This window comes from Alligator mississippiensis, chromosome 8 (genome assembly GCF_030867095.1).
Source record: "Alligator mississippiensis isolate rAllMis1 chromosome 8, rAllMis1, whole genome shotgun sequence".
NCBI classification, from domain to species: Eukaryota; Metazoa; Chordata; order Crocodylia; family Alligatoridae; genus Alligator; species Alligator mississippiensis.
Window position 1 is genome coordinate 66,496,415 of NC_081831.1, and position 27,121 is coordinate 66,523,535.

The window sequence follows — 27,121 nt, forward strand, 5'->3', positions numbered from 1 at the left end:
TTCCTGGAGTATCAACTATTCATGCTTGTGTACTTTGCTTTGGTGCTTGAGGTAAAATATGGGTTGGCAATGTAAACTATTCCTCCGTTTCCTGCTTTTACAGCCTCCCCTTCCCAGCATCTAGTCTTTGTCCTATTGTATCCCATGGGGAAGATGCTATTGTGGTGTCAGAATAGCTGAGTGGTCTAAGGTGCCAGACTCAAGGCGTGGCTGCCTTCCTGAGCAAGTGGGTGTTCTCGTTTCTGTATGGAGACATGGTTTCAAATCCCACTCCTGACACGCATGTTTTTCCACAAGAGAAAGCTGAGAGGGGATCTTATGGTCATCAACAAATTCATTGGGGGGCATATCAAGGAACCGGAGATGCTCTGCTCACCAGGTCACCTCTTGGGGTAACAAGGAACAATGGTCACAGACTGACAGATTTAGGCTGGGCATCAGGAAGAACTTCACGGTAAGGGTGGCCAGAATCTGGAATGGGCTCCCAAGGGAGGCGGTGCTCTCCCCTACCTTAGGGGTCTTTAAGAAAAGGCTGGATAGGCATCTGGCCGGGGTCATCTGGCCCCAGCACTCTTTCCTGCCTAGGCAGGCAGTCGGACTCGATGACCTGTTGAGGTCCCTCCTGACCCTAGCAGCCTAGCTTTCCAGTTTTCATCAGGATACTGTAAGATCTTTTGATCTAGCCTGCAAGTGCCATCAAGTATGTAGAAGCTTTTGTCCCAGTGTCCGTGTTTCCATTGGGAATGAATTGATGCCTCTCAGTCACTCCTCTTAATGTCTCCCTGGAAGAAAAGGCAAAAAATTCTGAACTCTTTTTGCCTCCTTGTTATATTTAGTCCTCACTCTCCTTAATCAAGTCCCATATTTTTATTTTTTTGACTAACATTTACATCAAGATCATTCACCTAAGAGAAAAATGGATTTATTCTAAAAGAGAAATGGATTTATTCTAAGTATTGCATCAGGGAATTAAGAGAACAATGGCTGGTTTTGATGCTATGTGAGCAAAGTGTAAATACTAGAAATCTCTTTAGTCGGGGACACTTACAATATTTACCAAATTCTCCTCCACCTACTTCCAACTGTTCTTTCAATAACCAAAGACACCTTTTATGGACCTGGACACAACTGGGTTTGCAGTACCATGGGGTGATCTGTGGTGAGAAGCAGTCATAAAACTAGGCCAGCAGAAGCCCAGAGAAGCAGGGAATAATATTGTCATAAGCTGCCTGAGTCCACTCTCACTGAAGAGTTTTACCGTTGAAGTTAATACATCAGCTTCATTTTTACCCTGAGGCCTGTTTGAACTGTTCTGTCAGAGTAAAGGAGCCTTATTGTAAATGAGAAATGGGCCTGCTTGTAGTAGTTAGGGCAAGGCTGGGTGTTTTAAAAAAATCCCACCATGAAGCCTCCTTCTGATTAGACCGAGAAGTACCTGGACACCCATAAGTCTCAACAAATTCACCAACATCAGCAGAATCACTGTTTCCTATAGACTATACCAGTAGCATTGGAGTTGAACCCTTGCCCTGTTGGAAGGCATGAGGTGAGCCCAGCTTTGGGGAAAAGTGTGAAATAATGGCAGAGAAAAGTGTTTTCTTCTCAGTTCAGTTACTATTAGCAAGGCCACCAACTGTGTTTTTTACTATTTGAAATGTAACAATTTTCCTATATAGGAATCATACAGTTTAACTTCTTTTATCCTTTGTGTGAGATACTAGCACAGATAGACTGGTGTATTTTTCTCTTACTTTAGTGACCATTACACATTCAGCTGTAGACAAAGTTCCACTGAAATCGCTATGAGTTGTACCAGTTTGGATAAACCAGTTCTGAATTAGATCTCTGAACAAGTATTAATGCCATCTGTTTTGGGCAGTCCAGCTAAAATAGTGCCTCTATACGTATTATAATGACAACTAAAATTAGAGATGTATGACATTGCCTGTAAAGAACCATTGGGGACTTCTAACATGGGGTCTTCTGCTGTGACCTGTGAGTGTAATTGTATCCATGCTGTCCTACTAATTATGACCTAATCATGTATGTTGTTCATAGAGATTTTGTCTTTGAGTGCTACTACTGCTGCACCTGAAATGTTGATTGGCAGTGATGTGCCTTTGCTCATAGAGGCAAATGAGATCATGACGCGTCAATGTGTCCATGTATTGATAGGGCAGGTGCAAAGAAGTACTGAGTGATGAAAGACATATCAGGTACCCAAGTCCATTTGGGTGCTTCGGTGTGATCCTTTTCCACTCTGCTTGAATTTCTGAAAAACTATAAATGCAAAAGGTAGGCGGATCATCTTCCTTTCCTCACTACCTTTTTTGTGACCTATTAAAGCACTGGTTTTTAATTCAGGGGCTGCATCTTCACAAGAAGCTTAATGTCCATTGGACTAATTTACTGTGCATTAGCGCAAGTGGCAAAAACTGTGCCAATGAGTTGTGTGTAGTAGATTAGTCCAATGGGCATTAATCATTGGTGATGTGTAGGGGGTGCATGCGGGTGCACATGCACCCCCTGAGTGTGGCGGTCACCCCCTGCAAAAAGGGGTGTGATACTGCTGGCGGTGCGGTTGCTGCTCGCTACCCCTCCGACCTTGCTGCCGCCAGCGTCTGTGGGCAGTCCGTGATTGCTGGTGGCTGCTGCTGGCGGCTGCTGGTTGGCTCACCCCCCTCCTCCACCGCCGACAGTGCCACGGCCACCTGCGGGAGCTCATCATGCCCCCACAGCCTCCGGGGCCATGGCATTAAATGTCACGCGAAAAGCATCTGTGCTAATGCGCTGTAATGTCAATTATAGTGCATTAAGTTTAGTACCTGTTCTTACAAGTAGTAAACTTAATGTGCCATAATTACGGTCCATTAATGAACGTGTAGGTGTGCCCAGTGAGAAGAGAATGGCCTGCTCCAAAAGTAGACCTGTTAATGTTCTCTTAGGGACTCGAGCAGGGTGGAATACGGTTCCATTTAGGCACGGATGTCCACTCAGGCACCTCGTAGATGGGACAGGATCTAGTCTGGAAAGTTAAGGGGAAACCCACATGCTCCCGTTGAGCGTACCTGGTGATTGTAACATGAACCTGGGAAAAGGAAGATCTGTTCCTGCTCTGACCCTGGCACAAATAGCCCAATCTTCTTGCACCTTTGAAAACCTAAGATGACAATAAATATTTTTCTTAATTCACAGGTGTGCTTAGTCTTAGTAATTTACTTTGAGAAATGCTTTGAGACATGGTAAAAGTACCCAGACTACCAAGATGGAGTGCATCACTTTTAATTTTCCTCACAAACAAGTGATGTTTAATTAATTATCCTCACAAACACAGCTGCTGGGCTATGACCATTTGGTAAAGCCATTATCCAGACACCATCTTTTCCTTTGTTTTTTCTTAGTGATTGGCATGACGTTTCTAATCTCTCTCATCATCCTTTTATAATTTTTTTTTCAGATTATGCTCTTTGTACCCGTTTCTCCCTTGAAGCTACTTGTTTCTTCCTGTTGCTGTTAGCTGGCAACAGTCAGTAGATTTGTTCAGTCTTTCTCCTCTTATCTCACTTGCTTCAGCCTTGTGCTCAGTATGCCGGGGAAAGCTGTTGCTGAATGGGAAGCTGGGTATCCCAATAATTCTCTAATAAATCCTGATTTCACATTAAGATCTAGCCAGGCAGTGTAGACCCGTACATCACCCTGAATGGAAATGGATGCAGTCTTTCGATCTCAGCTTTGAAAAGCTCTGGACTTATTCTTGCAGGGCCACAGAGTCCAAGGGTTTTAACAAGGCTGTGCAATGTGTGGATAAAGTGAAACACAAAGCAGTAACTCCATGTCTTTGTTTCTCTATAATTGTTGGAAGAACAGGCCTGAACCCAACCCCTCAACCCACCCTCACCTTGACAAAAATGACTGACAAGCAATCTGCGGGGTGACTGAAGCAGTAAAAAGGCATCCGGAAACCATGGGCTTCAGGCAAATGAGGGAATTGAAGACTGCAGGAGAGGGTTGAATGGTGTTCTGTGTTGTTCAAACAGCTTGTGACGCATAAGCTGTTCATGCTTTAATGAGAAGTGACTCAAGGAACCAGCCGTCCAAAGAGCTCAGTGCTCCCCCTTCCAAAATCTGTGCCACTTATTTGGATATGTAAATAGGAGCTGCGCTCTTCTAGACAATCTCACTGCTGGGGTAATGTCGCCAGGTAGCCGTGTTCTGCATCTTATGAAGTGTCTTGGCCATGGCTGCCATGCCGTGAAGCAGCACCCGAGCAGTTTGGTACATCGCTCTCCCCCCTTCTCGGGGAGACTTTTGTTTACTTGGTTTTGCTCAGTCTAAAAAAAGTCACTCAGGCTGAAACGACATGGTGGCTGTTTGTGACTTCAATTTGCTTCAATAAGCACAGCACAATTACGAAATGCATTTAATACCTGCTTATTTGCATCCTTTCTCCATACATTTTGCATCGGTTAGGGTGCTTCATACTCCTGTAGTGCACACAGTATATTAACAATTGCTACCTGAAACACAGACGCTTCCATCCATGGAAGATCTGTCATCCAATTAAGGTTGTTTGCATTAGTGCATGCTGCCCCTACAACAGTGTTTTAGCAACAATGGCGGCAAAACAGAGACAACAGGCAAAACAGACAGGAGGCCGATTGCTGCAGAACATGCAGGCTCCAGCTGCAGTTCATCAAGTGCCATGCAGGAATAGTTGTCATCAGTGGAGACAAAGGACAGTAGATAGATCAGCCACGGGCCTTCTGCTTCCTCCCCAGAAACACAGGGAGAGAGGGCAGCTTCATTTGAGAAGTGGATTTGAATTGGAATTAGAAAATGAACAGGACGGGGCACTTTCTGATGGGTTGCATGCAGCAGTGCAAAGCTCGGGGTTGGGGGGCGCACACAAGTATGCTTCTGGTCACCTCCTTATGGCCCTTTCTAAACAACAACTGACCTGAACACCAAGCACAAACCCAGCGCACTGCTGCTGGAAAGCTTAGTCTTGCTAGAGGCATCTTACAAGATCCCGGTGACAAAATTATGACAGTCCACTCTTGTTATATCAGTACATCAGCCGCTATAATAGCAGATCTGCTTGGAGTAGCACCTATATCTTATGGAAAGGATGTCCGAGCTCCTCCACCAGCGTGCTCCCCAGGCCCAGGCCTCCACTAGGAAAAAAAAAGTAAGTTCCTCCCATATTACCTAAATGAAGAAGAATAATGGGTTCTTCTCATTGTATTTATTATCAGGAGTTCATTCGCTCAAGGCAAAATCGTAGTGAAGACAAGGCAGCCTGCATAGGAAATAGCAGGTCAAACTACAGGCTAGGTTTTTGCATAGACTTTTACTTGACCCGATAACCCATGTGAAGAGTGCAGCCTGCCTCGTATCCACTAGAACAGCAGTTCTCAAACTCTGACAGATTGCGCACCGCCAATTTAAAATGATACAACCTTAAGTACCACCAGCAATTTTTTCAGTTCAACCTCTGTACCATCAGCAAATTTTTGTCATATAAAGTAACTATAATAAATCTGTTAATGTGTACCACCATAGGTGACTGGTAGGGGCACACAGGGGCGCATGTGCCCCCCACGACAAAGCCGGTACCCCCTGATGGCTGACACTAACACTGTTGGCAGTGCTGCTGCCCCCCTGACAGGGCTGCTGCCATCGGCAGCTTCTGCAGATGCCCCCCCAGATTCAGGAGACACCAGTCACTCATGTGTACCACTGACAGGTTGTCTGTGTACCACTGGTGGTACCCGTACCACAGATGGGGAATCGTGGCACTAGGACGTTACCTTGAGCTGGGGTTTGTCTGTGTGCAGAAGTTTACCAAACCAGCTGTTCCATTCTGACTTCACACAACGAGCTCCAAAGCGGATTAAGCTGGACATTATCAATGATGTGGACATTGATGTCAGAAGCGCACTGGCTAAATTCACCGATGACACTAAACTTTGGGGCATAGCGTTCACACCTGAGGACAGGCTAGTGATCCAGATTGACTTGGATAAACTTAGTAAGTGGGTGGATACAAACCTGATGACGTTCAATACCAATAAATGTAAGGTACTCCGCCTCAGGGAAAAAAACCCCGCAGCATACTTACAGGCTCGGCAGTGCTGCGCTTGCTAGCACCACTGCTGAAAGAGACTTGGGGGTCACGTTTGACCACAAGATGAACATGAGCCACCAATGCGATGTCACAGCTGGTAAAGTAAACCAGACTCTGGCTTGCATCCACAGATGCTTCTCAAGTAAATCTCAGGAGGTCATCCACCCACTGTATTCAGCCTTGGTGAGGCCGCAGCTGGAGTACTGCATCCAATTCTGGGCTCTGCAATTCAAGAAGGATGTCGAGAAGCTTGAGAGAGTCCAGAGGAGAGCCATGCGCATGATCAGAGGGCAAGGGAATAGGCCTTATGATGAGAAGCTGAGAGCCATGGGACTCTACAGCCTGGAAAAGCGCAGGCTCAGTGGGGACCTGATGGCTTCTTATAAGTACATAAAGGGTATAAGGGGTGTGCATCAGGATCTGGGAGAACGTCTTTTCACCAGAGCGCCCCAAGGTAAAACAAGGACCATCGGTTATAAACTCCTCCAAGACCGTTTTAGGCTGGACATAAGAAAAAATTTCTTTACTGTCCAAGCCCCACAAGGCCTGGAATAGACTCCCTCCAGAGGTGGTGCAGGCACCTACTCTGGACTCATTAAAGAAACGTTTGGATGCTTATCTTGCTGGGATCCTTTGACCCTAGCTAACTTCCTGTCCTGGGGCAGGGGGCTGGACTCGATGATCTTTGAGGTCCCTTCCAGCCCTAATGCCTATGAAATCTATGAAATCAATTGCTCTAACTCTAGAATGAGTATTCCCTGTGGTTTTATACTGAAATAATGATTCTGGAAGATTTTATACCAAAATAGTTACTCTAATGAGTTTATTTTGGAAAACCGTGACGTGCAAACAAGTCCTCAGTTAGCCAGAGCTAAGACGACACTCTTTTCCTTAGAGTAGATGGGACCTGGGGTCTCTCTGAACAGAACACGGAAGAAGCGGCCAGCATGTTTCAGACCCTGTGTAGTCAGATTTCCCATGCTGTCTCTTCTTTCTTCACCTTTTAGTCAGGGCACTGGCTATGGTGAAGCCACTTTCACTACACAATAAATCTGTCGGCTGCGTCTGACACTTACAGACAGTAAGGACAAGGCAAATCATTACAGTGAGGGCACCAGAGGAGATGCCAACAAGCACTGCTATTTGGAAGAGACTGACGTAGTGAGAAAACTGTGTCTGCAAAGCTATAGGAGAATTAGTTTGCGGGGGTAAGAAATGCAAAGATCTGCTGTCTTAAATCAGCAACAGTTTGCTGTACTACCTTCTGCAAAGCAACAATGCATGCGCATTGGCCAAAAATATAAAAAGGTCCTTGGTTGGAGGCTTTGTTCAGTTATTTTGTGGGTCTAGCCTAGTATTGTGTGGTAGCACGATTGGTCTCGGGGTTAGAGCTAGTCCCTAGGTACAAAGAAAGGCATGCCAAGGGGGCCAAGGGGGCTTGGTTTGTCATGGCAGGACAGACCCTTGGTCTCTTTACTTCCAAGCTAGTGTTCTCCCCTTCCTTTGTTCCATATATTCTTTTTTTAATATTAACCCTGTCCATCCCAAGTGGTCTAATTTGGATTCTGGAGCTTATTATTTTGCTTCACTAAGGATGTAGTGCCTCAATAATCTCTACCCTTTGAGAAGCCTCCATGGCTTCCCTCCATCCTGGCATTGGATGTTTGAAGATGCTGCCCAGCTCAGCACATAGTATTTCCTGTTGTTTGTTTGTGCACAGAAAGTCCCAAGGACTACAGCTCACAGAGAGAGCTGTGTGTGATGCAGCTTTGCCTTGGGAGGCAGGTGACAGCCCAAAAATAGAGCAGAGACATTCTCTGCTCTCTCTGCTTCAGAGAACAGAGATGCCCTTTTCAGCTGCTCCGGGGCACAAAAGAGAGCCTTGTTCTCATCTTTCTAAGTGACTTTTCTTTGGTAATAACCTGAAGTGCTGATCAGGATGAGCATAAGGAGGATGTGGGTCTACTGAGGTGTGATGGTATATATCATGCCTATATATACTGCTGGCCGCTTGCAATTGTGTATGCGGCTGTGGGCACTGCCCAAGTTAAGGAGCGGAGAGTGACAGCTTGATGCAGACTGTCCCTATACCATTCCTTGGGGACCTCCTCCCACAGAGGTAGTGGGTGGCGACAAGGGCCTGATTTTCACAAATAGCATTAGGAACCCAGAGGACCAGCTTGCAGACAGACCAAAGGCAGTCCCTCCTGTTGCTCCATGAAGGAAGGCCTCCTCCCTAGAGAGAGATCTGTATTCAGCTCCTCTTGCTGTTTGGGGTTGGGGAAAATAGCCATTCGACCTCTCTGCAAGCTCTGCTTTGTCCCCCTTCCTACTCCATGCTCATAATGCTGGTGAATAAGAGGGTTAGGTGAGTGGGGCTGCAGCGCCGCTGGGATACACACAGCTTACTCTTCTCATTCAGACCCAGATGGCTCAGTGTCTTTGCTCTCCTAGCTGAGGCTGGGACATGGAGAGTGAGCTGGCTGTAGTCTAATCAGTATAAGACCGAGGAGATGCAAGTGGACTAGGAAAGGGACACAGAGGGCACAGGAGGGATGAAAGCCCTTGCTTTCATCCCAAAGTTTTGGGTGTGCTTTTGGGCTCCTGCTGCCAGTCACAGGAGGTGTTGAGAGCCAGAGGGACTTTTTCCACTGGTGCCTTGTTAGACAGTTCTGATCTTCTCTCTCAGATCTGGGCTTTGACAACGTGCCAAGTTTTTGCTTCAGGATTACGGTATGCACTGCCTGGGGTGGAGCTGAAGCTTTAGGGGGGTGGGATCCAGCTGCTCACTGCTTGGCACTGATAGGGACTGGGTTACTCAGATTCTTCAGCAGCTATATTTACTCCCATTCATTTACCAGCCTCTTTCTCTTGCCAGGACAATTTTCAGTGGTACTTTACCCTAAGATGCACTGAACATTTGGTGTCAAGAAGCATTCTTTTATAAAAGGAATTCCTTTAAGAAGTGCTTCACTTTATTCCTGTCTATGTTTAGTTTGATCTATGAGACAGCCTTATTAGTAAGTCTCCTATCCCTTTAAGAGGTAGTCATTTATCTGGGCTTTAAATATGCAGAGCTAACTTTGCCTACTAGGCATTTAGGTATAAATCATCTTATACTATATTAATTATTTCACACAGAAGAGTAAGACATAAATTAGAACCCATTGGGTTATAATTGCATGTTCTTACATATGTACCTTGTTACTAATTATCCTTATTCTCCTAAGCAGCTTAAAAATTAGAAGTGCTTAATTGTAGCTTCCAAGAAATAAAGGTACTTAGGAAAGATATTATTCTATTCTCATCTGTGCTACTTACATGGCCAAGGGATATGTAGGGGATATTCATATCATATGAATATATATGATATTCAGACTTTCAGGGATATTCAGTACCACTTGTAGACCAGGCAGGACACAATCTAGGGGGAAGCACTGGAAATGCTTTGTCATGAGGTAGACCCAGGAGTTGGTAAAAAACCAAGCCTTTCTTCAGGTCTGTGCTTGAGCCATGCAGGGGACTACATCATGTTCAGCTTCTGGGACTGGAGAATGAAAGCCAGTTTACCGAACCCTTAGTGAAGATTCCTGAAAGCTATTCTGGAATCCTTGACCTCATTTCTCATTTTTAACTCATCTTTGCTAATTACTATCAAACTCAATTGTTTTCAGCTGAAAGACCAGATGTTCCAGAAACCAGTAACTAATTGCTTACTGGGGCTACTAGGAAGCAGTTCCAATATCTGAACTGGAATTGCCAGCTAAAGTTAAAACAAAAAACGTTTCTTGGAAGGCTTGAGCACCCTGTAGTCATGATGGTAGGCTTCATAGGCCCAGTGACTTAGCTGAACTCCACAGGCCCAGCACCCCCTATTCCTGTAGGAAAACATTAGCCTTCTCTACCTTCCATCTTTCCTCCTTTACTGTGTCTAGCTAGTTGCTGTCCAAGAAGAAAATAACTTGAGTTCCTAAGAAACCACTGGGGACCCATGTGGTTAGCATGAGGGAGCCTGACCATTCATCCCTCTTCCCAAAGACATTCTAGCTCTTCCCTACTGTCCTCTGAATGTTTGGAAAACTTAGGAAGAAAAATGCCTTTTGTTCTTGCTTATGTATTTAGCTCATCTGACACCAGATACAGAGCTGCTTGGAAGCAGTTATTTCTGCATCCTCCAGTCCAAGTTGTTCTTGTTGGAACTCACTGCACAAAAGCACATTGCTACCAGCCTCATTTGCCAGAATGAAACAAACTTCTGCCATAGTTGTCATGGTCAATAAGGAATAACTAGCATGTAGCATCACCTTTCATCTGAGGATTTAGTATGACAGGAGTTGACCACAAAACCCCCAAACTCTATGACCACAGCCAAGACAACAGCCACAGTCATGAGATCTTTAACGGTCTCAGCCTACATACTCTTTAATGATCTCATCCTACATAATCTTGATTTTGGATTTATTTCCCTGGTAAGTCAGTGGTCACTGTAGCAGGCTGTGCCAGTTAGACATCAGCCCTGCAACCTGCTGCTGTAGTTTTCTGTTGAATGACAGTCCCTTTGCTCTACATAGGCTAACTGACACTGAATCATTACATTACATTGGGTCTTAGTAGAGATATGCCTGGGCTGCAAACTGTATCCATGTCTGGACTTCAAATCCCACAAAGCATGGGAGTTTTTGGAGCCAAGCAGGGTTCGAATTATACTTTGACTCTTGGGAGGGATCTGCAAAAAAATAATTGGGCTGCCCATCACAATGCCTTAATAACATTTGAGACCCCCTCCCCCAAGTTATGGTTTATCGTATAGAGGGGGTTCTCATCTCTTATGGGGTGGGGAGGCTCAGCCCCCTTGACCTCCCCTGTAATTCAAACCCTGGAGCCAGGGGAATATTTTGGCTTATTACACAATTGCTGTATGTCAAGTGCCATGGGGCTATGCAAAAGCCTAAACAGAAAGCTAGATAAGTAAATATGCATGAAATCTAGGTTCAGATCCCAAACTTCCCCAAAGCTCAGTGCATGCAGAGGCACAGGCTCAGGCCTGTTTCTATTGCCTAGTTAAAGGGCAATTATTCATACTGCAGTAATATCCCCAATCCCAGGTCAGGATATGACTGGAGACCAGAACTTTGGGGTTCTACTGTGTGAGATACTAGATGAACAAATGCACAAGAAGACCACATTCCTCTCCCAATGAATTTGCAGTCTAATTTGGAGTTTTCAGTCTAATAGGAACAGATCCATGACTATCATCAAATGCCTTGATAGCTTGTCGATCCACTTACACTTTCAGTTATAAATAGTAAAAACTAATGGTGCTCAGCTGCTGTAATGCCAATCTTCCCTTCCTAAGTGTAAAAGGGTCTATTACACAAATTAAAGGAACATAATCACCCTTCTGGGGTGAGGTAGTTAATTTATTCCACAGGGATTCCTTTCAATCCATTTTTAAACTGATCTTTGCTTTGAATCCTCAGTGTCCTGCCACTAGGGAAGGATGCTGGCATGTGAGAGCTTGCTTAGACGGAGACAAAGAATATCTTTTCACATGTAAACTGTTTTTATTTCGTCCTGCAGTGGGATTTCATTTTGGTCCGATTCAAATCACTGCTTCCTCTACAGAATGTACAGCTACAAAGATGATTAGACTAAGAGTGCTTCTTTATTCCTTGGTCATAGCTTTGATGGTGTAAAACATGAATCTCCATAGCCAAGGACTAAACTCTGAACTCACGTTGAGCCTATACTAGGACCTTATACACTGAAGTGAACCTAGAGGAACTCAATGCAGCCACTGGTGTAAACCAGATCTGAATCTATTCCTTGGCTCTACATTGTCTTTGGTATTCTTTGCAGGGAAAATCTCAGGATACTTAGTCACGTGGCCAGAACATCTCAAGTACTTATGTCTTTACCTATGGATCTTGATCTCTCCATTTAATATGGCTTTAGTTATACTTTCTGGGGTAGCTCATGAGTGGCAGAAATGCTGATTGGTTTATTAGTGCCGTTACCCCCATGTAAACGATACCATTTGCTCAGAACGTGGGGGTTGAAGAACATCAGGAATGAACATTTAGTCTCAGGCTTTTCTTCAGTGTACTGTGTGCCTTGCAATGTGATGACACTGGGGGTAGAGATCATGTGGCTGAGCACAGTACCTTGGGGAAGTTCTTTTATAGCCCTGAGGACTACCAGGAGACACCAGTTACTGCCTGCAAGCTATGGATTTAAGTCAGTCAAAAACAGGTTCAGGTCTTGTGTGAGGAAGTATCTCTTGTCCTTCTTTTTTTTTTTCTCTTCAAGCTGGGTACCCTGCTTCTGGCTATTCTGCATTTGCTAGTAAGTTCAATCAGTGTTGTTTTAAGCAGATGCTACTCTTATTCTGTTCCAAAACCCAGCCAACCTGTGCTACAAAGGGGTACAAGCTCCTAAGGCTGGCTTTGCTGACAAGCTAGCACCAAATAACAGACTTTAACTCAATCCTGTTCCTCAGGCTGTTGCTAGGATTCCTGTCTCATGACTGGCTCAGACCTTAGATTATTTTACCCAGAGGGACTAGCTGTAACCCTGCCTTTATATATCCAGGGGAGAGCTAACATGCTACACCTGCCACAGTGAATCAGCACGAATACATCTGTCTCCCTTTAGGGTCTGAGTAACCACTAGTGGGCTGGATCAAGAGAAGAACCTGAGCACTCTCCTATTGTGGCAGGGTTTTAGATAAATTTGCCAACTCACCCTCCTTATTATCTATAGAGGGCGCAGCTTGACTCAAACTTCGATAAGCTTCAGTAGGAACAGGGCTGGGAGCTAATAATGTAAATGCTGGTAATGGTATCTGCAGTCTTTGCTGCAGTTAGAACAAATCTCTCTTCCTCCGGCACTTCTGCACTGCCAGAATTTGAACAAGGAGCTCCCTTATGTCATCCCTGCCTCAGCATTGTACTACAGGCAGTAGATTCACATCCTGAATGCGGTGGGACGCAGCATCATTGCAAACTTTGTAAGAGGATTCTCGTTCACATCTGTGGTGTCTGCACTAAATTAAATTGACTGAGGCATTCTCCTTAGCATCTTGCCTGATACTGTGGTACAGCATTGCTATTCTCTGCTAAATGGTTGCAAATCTCTACATACTAGAAGTAACTGCATTTCAGGGGTGAATGACACCATTCCTGTTCATTGAGTGCTTTGAGAAATGTTGGGATGAAGGTCATTCTACAAATTATTATTGCAATGGCTGTTTGGCAGTAATATTTACTTTCCCCATCCCATCAACTGTTGCTGTGATTTGCTGATGACTCAACCTAACCTTTGAGCTGTTTAGCAAAATTGTGTGCGTCTTGTGAGGTCACTTTTCCATGCCATTTATGAAAATGCAGATAGTTCAGTTCCTTAGTTTGAGAAGCAAAACTACAGTTAACATTAACCCTTTTTAAAATTTTTAAATTTGAATTTAAAATTTAACTTAATCTATATCAAGGCACATTCCCCTTAAAATGCAAGAACCCTGCCTTGAAGGCCATGGGCTGATAGCTTTTATTTTGAATCTTTCTCCAAAAAGAGTGTTTTTTATATATATATATATATATATATATATATATATATATGATGGAGTTTTAAGGGATGAAAAGTCAATTCTCCACCCCATTAATTCCCCTGGTAGTTTAGAGGCAAATGTTGTTAACGAAGTTCTGAGCAACTAGCATCTCCTTTATATTCTTTCAGACGGTTAATCTGGAAGAATCTAGTTGGAAGGAAAAATACCATAATCAAATGGAGTATTTTTCTTCCACAAAATTAAATACATCTGCAATGACTATCACAAACTGTATTGGTATCTACATGAGAAACAATTCACGTAGCAAGAAGTCTGCATCATTTTGATGAGGGCTGTTAATATAACAATAGTTGGTCCATCCATGTTATGTAAAAAAGCATCACTTGAATACCCCTTCTGGTGAAAACCCATGAGAGGACTGGGTGGAGGAAATCACAACCAGGTTCCCATTGCGGTTTCTTCTGGATTACTGAGTCAGGGGACAAAGTGTGTTATCCTATGAAATGCTTGAAATGACGAGGTAATCCCCCATTTAAGGGAAAGGGAAGCCATGAAACTTCAGAGAACTTAAATTCAACGTTCCCAAGCGTGGCTGCTTCATGTTAGGCAATTTATTTAAATGTTGAGCTGCTTAATTTTAAACACCCACATCCAATGTTTTTGGCTTTGCCCAAGACTATACATGAAGTTTTCCCCAGAATGGGAACAAAGAGCTTGTTTGACTCCCAGCGCCTTGCTTTTTAACTAGAAGGCCATCCTTTTCATCTTAGGCCCAAGCCAGAAACTGAAGAGCTCAATGATTTACAGCTGAGTAGTGAAGAATGCATATGTCTTATTTCTACTTAGATGCCTGAGGGAAATAGTAAACTCAGCTCTAAGCCTGATGATGAATCCTGCATGCGCAGTGGCATGACTGTTGAATGAGCTCCATGAGAGCAGTCCATCATCTCTTTTCTTCCTAGGAAACCCAACTTGAGGAAAGAAATTTCCTTTAGCTTTCAGCAATGTTAGCACAGCCTCAGCCCTCAGACACGTGTGCAGCTAATGCTGAGCTTCAGTTTTGATGCAGATGGGCCTCAGGGAGCAGCAGCACAGAAAGCTAAAAAAAACGAACGTTGATGTGCAATGAACATGTTCCAGCACCAACAAGGAATGTGTATGGTCATCGCCTAGGAGAGGAAGCAGAAAACAGAGGTCAAAATATAGGTCACCTTGTTCCCTTTTCAGGTCACAGAGGTCATCTTGTTCCCTTTTCAGGTCTACCGCTGTGAATTAAGACTAGCTCATACATTGCTCATACATTATACCAGTGTATTGATGGAGTATGAAAAATTGGGCCCTGTGTTTTGTTTGTCTACAACATTAGGTTGCAAGGGTGGGCTAACAAAAACAGGATGTGTTTCAATACTGACAAGTGCAGCACTCCGCACTTGGGCAGTAGTAACCAGCAGCACCATTATAAGATGGGAAACTCCCTTCTTGAGAGCACGGAGGCAGAAAGGGATCTTGGAGTCATCATTGACTCCAAGACGAACATGGGCCGACAGTGCGAGGTCACAGTCGGCAGGGCCAACCGGACCCTATTGTGCATCCACAGGTGCATCTCAGGTAGGGCCAAGGAGGTGATCCTCCCCCTCTACGCAACACTGGTCAGGCTGCAGCTGGAGTACTGTGTCCAGTTCTGGGCGCCCCACTTCAGGAGAGATGTGGACAACATTGAGAGGGTCCAGAGGAGGCCACCCGCATGATCTGGGGACAGCAGGGCAGACCCTACGAGGAGAGGCTACGGGACCTGAACCTGTTCAGTCTTCACAAGAGAAGTCTGAGGGGGGACCTGGTGACTGTCTATAAACTCACTAGGGGGGACCAGAAGGGTTTGGGAGAGACCTTGTTTCCCCTGGGATAACAAGGATAATGGCCACAAGTTGTTGGAGAGTAGATTTAGATTAGATATCTGTAAGAACTACTTCACAGTCAGGGCGGCTAGGATCTGAAACCAACTTCCAAGGGAGGTGGTGCTGGCTCCTACCCTGGGGGTCTTTAAGAAGCGGCTTGATGCCTACCTGGCTGGGGTCATTTGAGCCCAGTTTTCCTCCTGCCCAGGCAGGGGGTCGGACTTGAAGATCTACAAGGTCCCTTCCGACCCGACTTCTATGATTCTATGATTATTGGGTGTCAAAACCTCACAGACTACTTATGTACAGGCAGTCCTCAGACTTGCAACACAATTGGTTCCTGAAAACTGTGTCTTAAGTTGAAATGTTGTAACTTGGAACCCATAGGAAACAGTGTTATAAATGGGGGAGTAGTTCCTGAACCAAGGCCCGATACCCTATTTTCACCAAAAATAACCCAGAATTTTGTACTCAATCAATTATAGATGAGTAATATAGCTACATTCATGTATTTATATTGTAAATAGCAATCATATTGATTTGGAAGGACTTCTTTGAGGTGACTTTGCTGGACTGTTTGAAAGGCTCTTGGTTGGACTTTTTGAAGGGTTCTTGGCTGGAGTCTTCTCAGGAGTCTCATCTGCAGGTTTTTGCAGTTCTGCTCTGGAGTCTTCAGTTTTTGCTCTGGAGTCTTGTCTGCTTTCTTAAAGAAAACGTCCAAGGAAAATCGGACAGATGTTCTCCAGGGAGAAGGGTGACACAGCCGACTTGTTTGCTGGCATGATGTGGCATTGGATCAAGTGTTGTAAAGTCAAAACTGATGTCATAAAGTTGAAACGGTGTCAATTTATAAACATTGTAAGTGCGAAATGTTATAACTCGAAACATTGTAAGTCGAGGACTGCCTGTACTTACAAATAATGGAGAAGGACACAAAGATCATGAGCAGGCCAGTGTAGCAATGTTATAGAATATGCTGAATGCAGAAAAATATTCCCCAGCGGTGGACCCTAATCTTCTGAGCCTGAAAAACTGTGTCTTTAAAAGCAGTTAGCTTGAAAGCAAAGCTCTGAATAGGTTGGAAGTGTCTGAGGACAAAAGTTGGTTGCATAACATGGTTATTTTCCAGCCAAAATCCCAGATTCTGATGATTTTCTATGGAATTGAGAGGCTATCACAGCCCCAGGGCTTCTCGCTGACAGTAAGCTTTGTAAAGAACCTCTAGGGACAATTCTTTTCAATCTTTGTGGAATTCTGATGGAGATACACAATTATCTGTAAATGTATAGTTGAAACCTGATTCTGATCTCCCATATATCAATAAAACATTGTTCATTTAATTTCGGGTGCTCCAAAATTATTTAAGGGTCAGACCAAAGTTGAACACGTGAAAAAGCAGATAGGATAACACTGGTTGCTTCTCAAATTGTTTAACTTAGTACAAAATTTTCAGAGTTAGAATGATGCAGTCAATCTGCTTCTTTTTAGATTATCCAGAATGGGAATACAGAATGCAGGGCATATAAAGTTAAAAAACATTTTCTTGAAACTCTCCAGAGAGTGTTTAGGGGAATACAAGTCTGTATCTCAAACTACAGATTTTCAAACATTCAGCTTGGATTGATCTATGAAAAGAGCAGCACAGCATTAATTGTACAATAAACCAGTGGCTGCACATGTTTCTATCAAAAGCCTCATGAGGACATTTAAACAATAAGATGAAATATAATTATTGCACAGCTTGCTCTTCTGCCTCTGAAAAATAGATATCCCTTTAGCAACCTTGGATTTTACTTAAAGAAACCGATAGACTGGAAAAAGGGTAATATATTATTTCTTTCTCTTCACTGTAAAAATGCTGCATTGTAGATACTTTGAAGGTTCTCATTTTTTTTTGGATAACATATTTTCCTTTCTCTCATAACTCCTTTATTGCTGATAGCTTTGTCATGCAGGTTTGCTTGAGATTCTTGACAGCATTTATTCTTAAAGTATTTATTTTATCATTCGCAAGATACATCACAAAGACATCCCAGATCTCTGTATGTTGTGAAAGAGGCATTGCCGACTTCATGAGGTAAATGTTTCTTTTAAGATAAAGCCATTCATCTTCCCATCGCATTTGAGGTCTGTTCTTCTTAATGGCAGAACCTGTCTCACTTTACTGTACCTCAAGGGATTTCTTCATATCAGCAGATGACCAGGGGTTTGTATAACCCCTTGTTGTCCAAAATAGCATCTTTACTGTGACTTCCATCCATGAAGTATTTATGAATGAAGAATTACAACATCCCTGTGAGACCAAAGCTGTTCCTGTTTTGCAGATAGAGATACAAGCATGAAAGTCCAAATCTTCCACCAACCCATATTAACAGGGGTCTCTTGATCAGTACCAGCAGAGGATTTGTCCAGATAGATCAACTTATCCAGAGTCATTCGCTGAAGATGTGGCAGCTGGCTGAGATTGCATGACTCCAAGTTCTGTGCTTTCCTCACTGAATCATTCTTCCATCCTTCAAAATGTATTTAAAGTCCCACAACCAAGGCCAGCTACCACTCAGGTAATAAGGCATTGTCTCTTCTATAGCACTAAAGAGCCTGAACAAGCCCCATCCACAGTAGTTCTCTCAAGCACACTCCAGTCTGCTCTGGGCTTGTCCCCAGAGCCTACTTTTGAAACTTCTCACTTTTGTGGGCCTGAAAGCAGTCACTAGAGATGGGTCTGGAGTCCTCAGTGGGGAATTTCTGTCTCTGGGACATGTCAATGGACTCAGGTGAACGAGGTACGGGGGATACGCTGGGCCAGAGGTACCGAGACACTCCACTGCCACTGTATTAGCAAGCTTGATGTGACTTAAGGTTGCTGGTGCTGGTTTAAGGTTGTTTCTTCACACTTTTGCAGGAGAGGGGAGTCTGCTCAGCCTCTGCTCAGTTCTTTCTGGTGTCTTGTACTTTACGGTCACCACTGCTGCAACTGGACATCCCTCTCCTGGCATTGTGACTGAGTACTGGAGATGCTGCGCCCTTGACTCAGACACCTCCGAGTTCATTTTCCTTCCCTCTGAAGCTCTAGTAGTGAGTGGTCCAGCTTTCACAGCCCTTTGCTCCATCCCAGCTGCCTTAAATAAAAACAAGGCTTATTGGCAAGCCATCAGATCAGCAACAGGAACATGCTCAACAGGAGAGAGAGAAAGAAACACGGTGTTGAACGATAAACTTCTGAAAAAATCGCGAAGGGGAGGCAGGAGCTGAAGTCACAAAGGTTCAGCTTTGCGTAGCCGTGCAGACGCATCGTACTGGCACACACCCTCAGAAGCCTGCTGATTGCTTGGGGCTGATGATCATCTCCCTTGACTTGGCACCAGCTGGAGATCTGTGGTCATCTAGCATTGTGCACACGCAAGCGCTGCATATGAAAACTCATGTTCTTATAAACATAGGCCAGAAATGTGACCTTGAATTTAGCATAATCAAGTTCCTTGCATCCCAAAAAGGTGTGCTTAATTCTTTTGCCAGGAATACAGAGATGAAGCTTTGTTTTAAGATATTAATAGCACATATCAGGGGGAAAATAAGCATGGAAACGTGACACTGTACTGTGCTGCTCAGTGGCAAATTGTTTGACAGCAAGAAGTGTGTGGGCCTCATTCTGATCTCACTCGTACTGGTTTTATTCCATGGTAACTCCATTCTGGAACAGGAGATCCACCAAATTCATGCTAGGGGAAGCTCAACATTTGGATTTGCATTAGCAGCTTGTTCCTGATCTTGCCCCTATTTTGAAAGAAAGAAGAGAGGCTGCGAGGGCTTATGTTGCTATGGTCCTTAGAGAAACTCCATCTTGCCAGCTTGCTGATTGCCTTATGGTTAATGAGGTTTTGGCAGAGATCAAACCAGATCAGTAAGCACATATAAAACCCCTTTGCCAAGCTTTCTATTGCTTGTAGCCTTAATTGACAATGTGATGGTAAGCAACAGAGGGAATCAACTGAAATGTGTCCTTGATGATGCACAGAAGCTGTCAATGTAAGGGGATGCTCATAGGGAACAGATTTGTTTATTTTGTGCATGAATGTATTTATTATTCTTTACAGTTTCTTCCCTAATTGTGACCACATTCCTTGCACAATGGTGAGGCAAGAGAAATAGACTACTCACCAAGTGAATCGAGTATTGTCACCAAATGGGAACTCACAGCTCTCATGGAGTCAATGGAGCCAGGCTGGCGTGTCTGATTTACAGCAGCTGAAGCTTCCCATAAAATTTGAACCCTTCATCAAGACCCTGCACAACACAATTCCTCTTTTCATCTCAGCACTTATCTTCTCCCGGTTCCATTTTAGACCTTGCTATCTCTGCTCCAAGGCTTTGGGGCTATTGACAATTCTCCTCTCTCCCCATGTGAAAGGAAAAGGGTGGAGAGAAGAGATATCATCAGACACTATATATGGCAAGCTGAGACACAGATAATTTAAGGGACAGAGCCACAATGATTTCAATGGGAGTTAGGCATCCAAATACTTTTGTAGTTCTGGGCCTATATGACTGGTCTAAGATTACAAGATAAGTCAGTCTGAGATTCCAAGACTGAATCTTGATCTTCTAGGTCCCAGTACATCTTCCCTCATTCAATATATGAGGACATTTTCAAAGGCCACTGGACTGAGGGACTGGAGTTAACAAAATTCAATCATACAAAGCTCAGCGTCAGGCATATGGGGAGTAATAACTTCAGCTATAAGATAGGAGATCATCATCTGGAAATGACTGAAGAAGAGCAGGATGTGGCTATACCAGCTGATCACAGAATGACTACGAGTTGCCAATGTGATGCTGCCTCTGTATGTACAGTATATTTATAGACAGCAACCAAATCCTCTCAGCTTTCATTTTACTCAACGAATCAAACCAATCTTTTCCAGTCTTCTTTCACGTGGCTTTCCATTCCTCTGATTATCCTGGTAGCTCTTCTTTGCACCTCTTCCCATCTGAGTTCATCTTTCTTGAATGTGGATGACCAGAATTGTACACACAGTTCCAGATGAGGTCTCACCACAGCCTTATACAACTAATACCTCTCTGCTGGAAATACCTTTCCTAATATACCCTAGGATCACAGAAACCCTAGGGAGAGAGTTAAAGTTAGATAAAGGACAATGTTTACACAAGCATAAATTATCATAAACTGGCCATGAATAAATTTAGGCTGGAAGTTGAAGAAGGTTTCTTTTTATGGGAACAGTGGGGTTCTGGAGCAGTGGGTATAAAAACCCTAGCTACATTTAAGATGGAGCTTAATAAGATGAAGTGGACAGGAACTGATGACCTAGGAGGTCCCTTCTAGTTCTGTTACTTGTTTAGACTGCAGTCTCTTCAGGGATGGAGGTCCTTTGGACTACATGGGTATCCTATGCATAATATAATGGGACCCTGAGCTCAGTCATGGACACTAGGTACTATTATGATACTTGTCATAAACCATGTGCCTCCTTTAATGGTGTTTAAAAAAAATCACCAACCTTTGAAAGAACCAAATGAGAAATGAGCACAGAATTAGGGACTAAGCACAGGTATGAGTAATGGCAAATTTAACAAGGGAGGGAGTCACAATGTACAAGCTGCTCTTAGGTGACTGCTCGTGTGGTCATATTTACGCCACAATAAATGAAGTCTACCCTCCTAACCCATTTTCTGTTGAAGGCTAGCTTTCATTTACCAAGGGAACTCTTTGCCCTCCTAACTTGTATATGTGTGCATGCCCTGAGTTTCACATACACATTTTTTCAGCAGGATGTTGAGTGTATCTCAGAAAACATGATGATTGTTAAATTTCACTGTCAGTGGCACATTTTGTAGAAATGTATTCCCTATTATTCTAGCAGACTTGCCTATGTGCTGTTCTGCTCTCATATCCAATTGGCATCTCCAATTATGAACTCACTTCATCCTTGCACTCAGAAACATTGCGAGTAGCTGATTTAACACCCCCTGATATTTTATGTTAGAAATTTTATTTTAAGGCATCAATAAAACATGTTTAAGTTCATAAAGATTTTTTATGATATCATTAACCACTGCGATGCATCAGACTGAAGTGAGAAACAGTAGGGGCTTAATTCGTCTCTGGCGTAACTCTAGGGAACTCAGTGGAATTACATTAGGGACAAATATTACCCCAGAAGTTTTCCTTTCCCAAAGAGAGATGAAACCTCTCCTTGTAGAACAAAACAGAACTGAAATCTGATTGAAATTTCTACACTCCTACTCTGGCTGTGAATGGAATTTTATGCCTAAACATTTTTTTAATTGAAAATGTGATAAGAAAGTAGCAATGGTGTGATGTGAAGCTGCACTTGCTTGATAACAGAGCTACTAATGGTAAATTGCAGTCTATTCTTCAGCAGCTTTTCATATAAGTGTGCACTCAGTATACTAAGATCATTCTGAATATTATGAGGCTGTAAATAGAACAACTTGTTTACTTGAGCTATTGAAGGCATTAGGTCAAGCTCTTTCCAGCTGAGAACAATTAAAGTCAATGGGTTTACACCAGCAATAAATCTGGCCCTTTGCTAATTGCATAACACAGTGTATCAAGAATGAAAAGGAATTAACTGTTTAGAGATGTGGTCCCCAAGCCACAGCTCCCAGGCAACAGGATGCCCACAACACTCACTGGGGTTGCCATGGGAAATTTCACTTTCCACAGATACGTGTTTTTTTGGGCTGACAGTGAGTGCGAAGTATGATACTTCCCACACCGTGTTACCCGCTCAGTATTGTTGCCCAGCTCAAGACATGGGACTGACCTGGAAGCAAGAAGGAATCTAGCAGTGAAGACAAAGAGCAGCAAGCTCACATGGCATGAAGCTGGGATGTCTGTGCAAGTTTACATTTCCTTCAGGGTTAGGGAAGAGCAGGACAACAGGAGGAATTGGTGAGTATCTGTTTTCTCCAGGAGGTGAGCGGGAAAGGGCTGGGCAAGAGTGAAATGAGAGCCACACCTCCCGTAGTCTTCTGATGTGTCCCAGAGCTGGAAGATCAGGAGTAAGGCTGCTCTGGGCTCGCCTCCAGAGGCTGGCTGCTCCCAAGCCCACCAGAGGCCAAAGGCTTGAGAATGGGCCCAGACTAGGCCTGAGACTAGCCTAAAATAGTCTTGCTCTCTCTTCTTATCTGGCCTGCATTTACATGTAGCAAGAGTTTCAGCAGATTGACCAATTTCATTGCCTCCCCCTTAAAGCTTGTTTTAAAAGCACTGTAATATGAAATTCTTGCTGCTGAATGATACTGTAACTAATCTGCATACGCTGTGCTGTTGGAGGCTGGCAGTGATTCCCAGCTACCAGAGTCTTTGCCAGGACTCATACCTCGGGCTTTGCGTCTAAACCTCTAAGATGTCCCTTACTGGGTGAATGGTGAGTTTTGAGAATGAACCCTGGCCGACTTCACAGTTGCTGACGCTCTACTAAGTTACACCCAGCTCAGCAGTGAGAGTGCAGTGGGCCAGAGAGTAACGTCCAGGGGAGAATGGAAGGAGGTGGCTAGGCAGTCTGTACAGAGGACTAGATGGGTAAGCAGCATGCCTAAGGGTGCATGCACAGGAAGCACGGAGAGAAGGAAACCAAACTCAATAGAGCACCACAAGCTGAAGATTCCCGATTGGTTCATTCAGTCATGCCTGGCTTGTTCGCTCTCTAAATAATGGAAGTCAGAAGACAAGCAGCAAAATTTAGAGTCAGACCTCCCATGAGAGCGAAGATTTGAAGCTTGACATGGATATATAGAATAGTTGGAGCTTTATGAGGGAGTTATAATGGGTTAGTTATTTAAAAAAATGCAAGGATTCATCCTGGCTTTCCTCTGGGCTTTAATATCAAGGTCAGAAAACTGGGCTGAGAATAGCATTCAATTCTAAGGGCTTCACTTATGTCAAATGGGCACGCAGGCACACTTTGTTTGAGAGGTTAAAAGTCTGGGAAGCAGGGGAAGAAAGGGAAAGGAAAGAACTGTTTTGCAGGATAAACACAGAACACGGACTAGAAGGCTCTGTCTTTAAATTATTAATCTACGGATTGTGCTAGTGGGCTTTTTGCTTCTTTGCAAGACAAGGGTTTTCATGAAAATCTATTTGTCCAAGCAATTCCATTTTGCGCCTATGAAGCTGAATCTTTTGAATGGCAAAGAAACACTTGTGTTTATACCGGAAAGTACCAAGGAGCAGCTGCCACACCATGGCTTCCTGCAGGGGAGTCTGAAATTAAAATGCTGGCAAAACAAATGAAAAGTACTTGTTCCTTTGGAAAATGTTTCTTGAACAGAATAACGGTTTTGGTTACAGATGTGTAATCAGCCCGCCTTCCCCGCCTGGTGCTTAAAGAGCTATTGGCTGGACAAGTTTATTAGTGTTTGCCCTGCTGGAGTGCATGCATTTGGACTTGCTCCAATGCCACCTAGTGGAAGAAGTCAGATCCATTCCCTTTAGATTACACCAAGAGAAGAGGGAAGGTGGCTGTAAAGGAGATCAAGGTTCAATTTTCAGCTCCACCACATGTTCTCTGGGTAACTTTGGGTCAAGAACAGGGCCTTGCAGTGTAACAAGGCTCAAGAAGATCAAAGGCATTTAGATGCTGTGACCATATTCTCCTCATATTCTTCTCCACAATCTTACCCAGCAAGGGAAGATCTGATTCAGGTAAATAAACAGGCTTCATGAATGGATCTAGGATTTTGATAATGGAGTGCAGATGGTAGGGTGCATCATCACATATAACACAACCCATTTTTCTCCACGTAAAGAGAAACTAGAAGATTCATGAATACGCGAGGGGCTCAGTGCTATGTTATTCAGTTTAAGATTAAGGCAAAAACAAATATAACTTTATTGGAAGGTGAACTCATTTGCTGGCTTATATATTATGTTTAAAAACTATAAAAACTAGGCAAAACTAGTCCAAAATAGTTTTATTAGTCTTGTAGTCATTATAATTAAATATGCATCTCTTACTCAGAATCATAAAACAAAATCTAACCTTCTTGAATGTCTTAGCAGTGCATCCAACACTTTGCTGTCAATCATTTCCACACCTGAGTTAAAGTTAGCACACCTGAGTTAAGGTTTTTAGCTAAAACTAAAAATAGTCTGCAAAGCTGTGAATTAGAAGAGAAATATTATCAGGAATAGGTATCAGACAGAAAAATTACAGAAGAAAGGATAACTCAATTAATGGAACATCAAGACCATTAAAAAGGAGAGAGGGTCATTAACACCTGTGGAGTAAAGAGAAATTAGCAGGAATCAGATACATTATAATGACCCATGAAGTCAACTGACTCCCTCAGTACTGCCTGAATAGAAACGCTGCTGCCTCTCCGGGAGAGTTGGTTTTAAAGAACAGATGGAGCAAGAATCAAAGGGGGGATGCAACTGTATCAATGTATCCCTCCTCTTGGATCTACCCTGATACACTGGATTGTCACATCAAGTGATAACGTGTAAAAGATCACATTGGTTATTTGTAGATGTGCTTACTAGGGCTGTACGCAGCTTTGGTCCCTGATTTGATTCAGTGGAGATTTGGCCCGATTCGGTGGCCGAATCTGAATCAACTCAGAGGACCATTTACTCTCCCTGAATCGAACTGGAACCCTCCGTATTGATTCAGAAAGATTCGGAGATTGGACATAGACACAGCTTTAAATGTTTTGTCTACATACTCTAGGTAACAGGCAGTTCATGAATGCTGCGATGCTGGGGTGGATGAAGCATTCCACAGGAGTGTGGGGGCCTCCCCAGTGTGCTCAGCAGCAGACCCGGAAGTGGACCAGAAGCACTTCCACTCCACTTCCAGGGCTGCCGGGGAGTGCACTGAGGGGCTTCCCTGCACCAGCTTGGTTTGGGATGGGCACCCGGGGTCCCCCCATGGCCGATCGCTGAGCTGGGGGAACACGGGGGGGGGGAGGGGCAGCACGCTCCCTGGCAGACTGGAAGTGGACCAGAAGTGCTTCCAGGTTCGCCACCGAGCAAGTGGAGGCCCACCCCCACCCTGCACTCCTGTAGGATGCTCCATGCACCCCAGCATCCCAGCAATCACCAGCCACGCCTGCTACCTTGAGGTATGTAGAAAAAACTTATAAAGCTGATCACTGATTCTCCAAATCAGCATTGAATCTTCAGATTCAGATTTGGATGAATCAAATCAAGGACAGTGATCCGAATCAATGAATTGAATCACTGTCCCTGATTTGGGCTGAATCCAAATCGAATAGGGCCTGCTTCGCACACCCCTAGTGCTTACTGTTTTCTAAATTGTATTAACTGATTTGCTTCACAGTTTGAATCAAATTTCAATTCAAATTAAGGGTTAATGAATGATCAAGACATTTAGTCTCTTCTTCATTCTTCACAGACCAGTAGCGTGTGTGCTTGGGCAGTGCTGGGGCTTAGTCAGGATACTGATACTTAGTCAGGTGTTGTGTTGTTGGCACATTTGACTTTGTAAAGGTATTACTTTGTGCCTGATAGACTTTTGCCTTTGTGTTGCAAAAACCCAGTTGAATTGCCCTTGTGGGAACTGATATTTGCAATGCTTATCTGCATTCCTCCGGAATGCTCATCTGAGTTCCTAAGGACTGTTTTTCCTAAAAGCAATGCTGTATATTCATGTTAATTAATACAGTTTAAATTGCCTAGTTTGGGCTGCCCTAGTCTGCATTAACTTTAATGCTCATTCAGTGAGGATTAGTCAATTTGGACTGGAGCCAATTTTAATTTGGACTACAGATATCCACATGCATAAAGGGATGGCTGTAGCCCAGATTAAACCTAGAAAAACATAACATCTATAAATGGCCATAGATACTTCCTACATACCAAGAGGGACCTAATACTTCTCCACTACCCTTAACCAGTCAGAAAAGATCTGAAGTTATGGCTAGGGAAACCAAGTTCTCCCAACACTTCGAATACCTCAGGGAACATCACCAGCTACAGTTGCAGCAAAGAGGAGGAGGTCATTTTCCCCTCAAGACCTTGCTCCATCATCAGTGACACTGACAGCCTGCCCCTAATCTTTTTGGTCTAGTTTACAAAATAATAAATGGTTTCCATACCATTGGAGAGATTTAGACCAGCTATCCAGTTGAGACTCACTGTTCTAATAAATCCAGTTTTTCTCAACTAGGGTGTTGTGGTACCATGGGATACCTTCAGTTCTTTTCAAAGGTGCCACCACAGGTTTGCATTGCTAGGTACAAACATGATTTACACAATAAACCCACAGATTTCAAACAGGAATCCATAGTGTTAAAAACATTCTGACCTGTTGTGGTCTTCCTCAGTTCTTTGCAACAGAAAAATGCTCTATTTTTTTTCTATAGTCAAAAACTGGGTGACAGTTAAGAGCTGGCATTTTCTAAGGTTGGGGCTTTGAGTCTAATGAGGGGTGCTTGGAGTCTAAAAAGGTTGAGGACCACTGTACCTGAAGCAAATCTGCTAGCTGAGATTTGGCAGATGTATGATTATGAGGAAAGAGA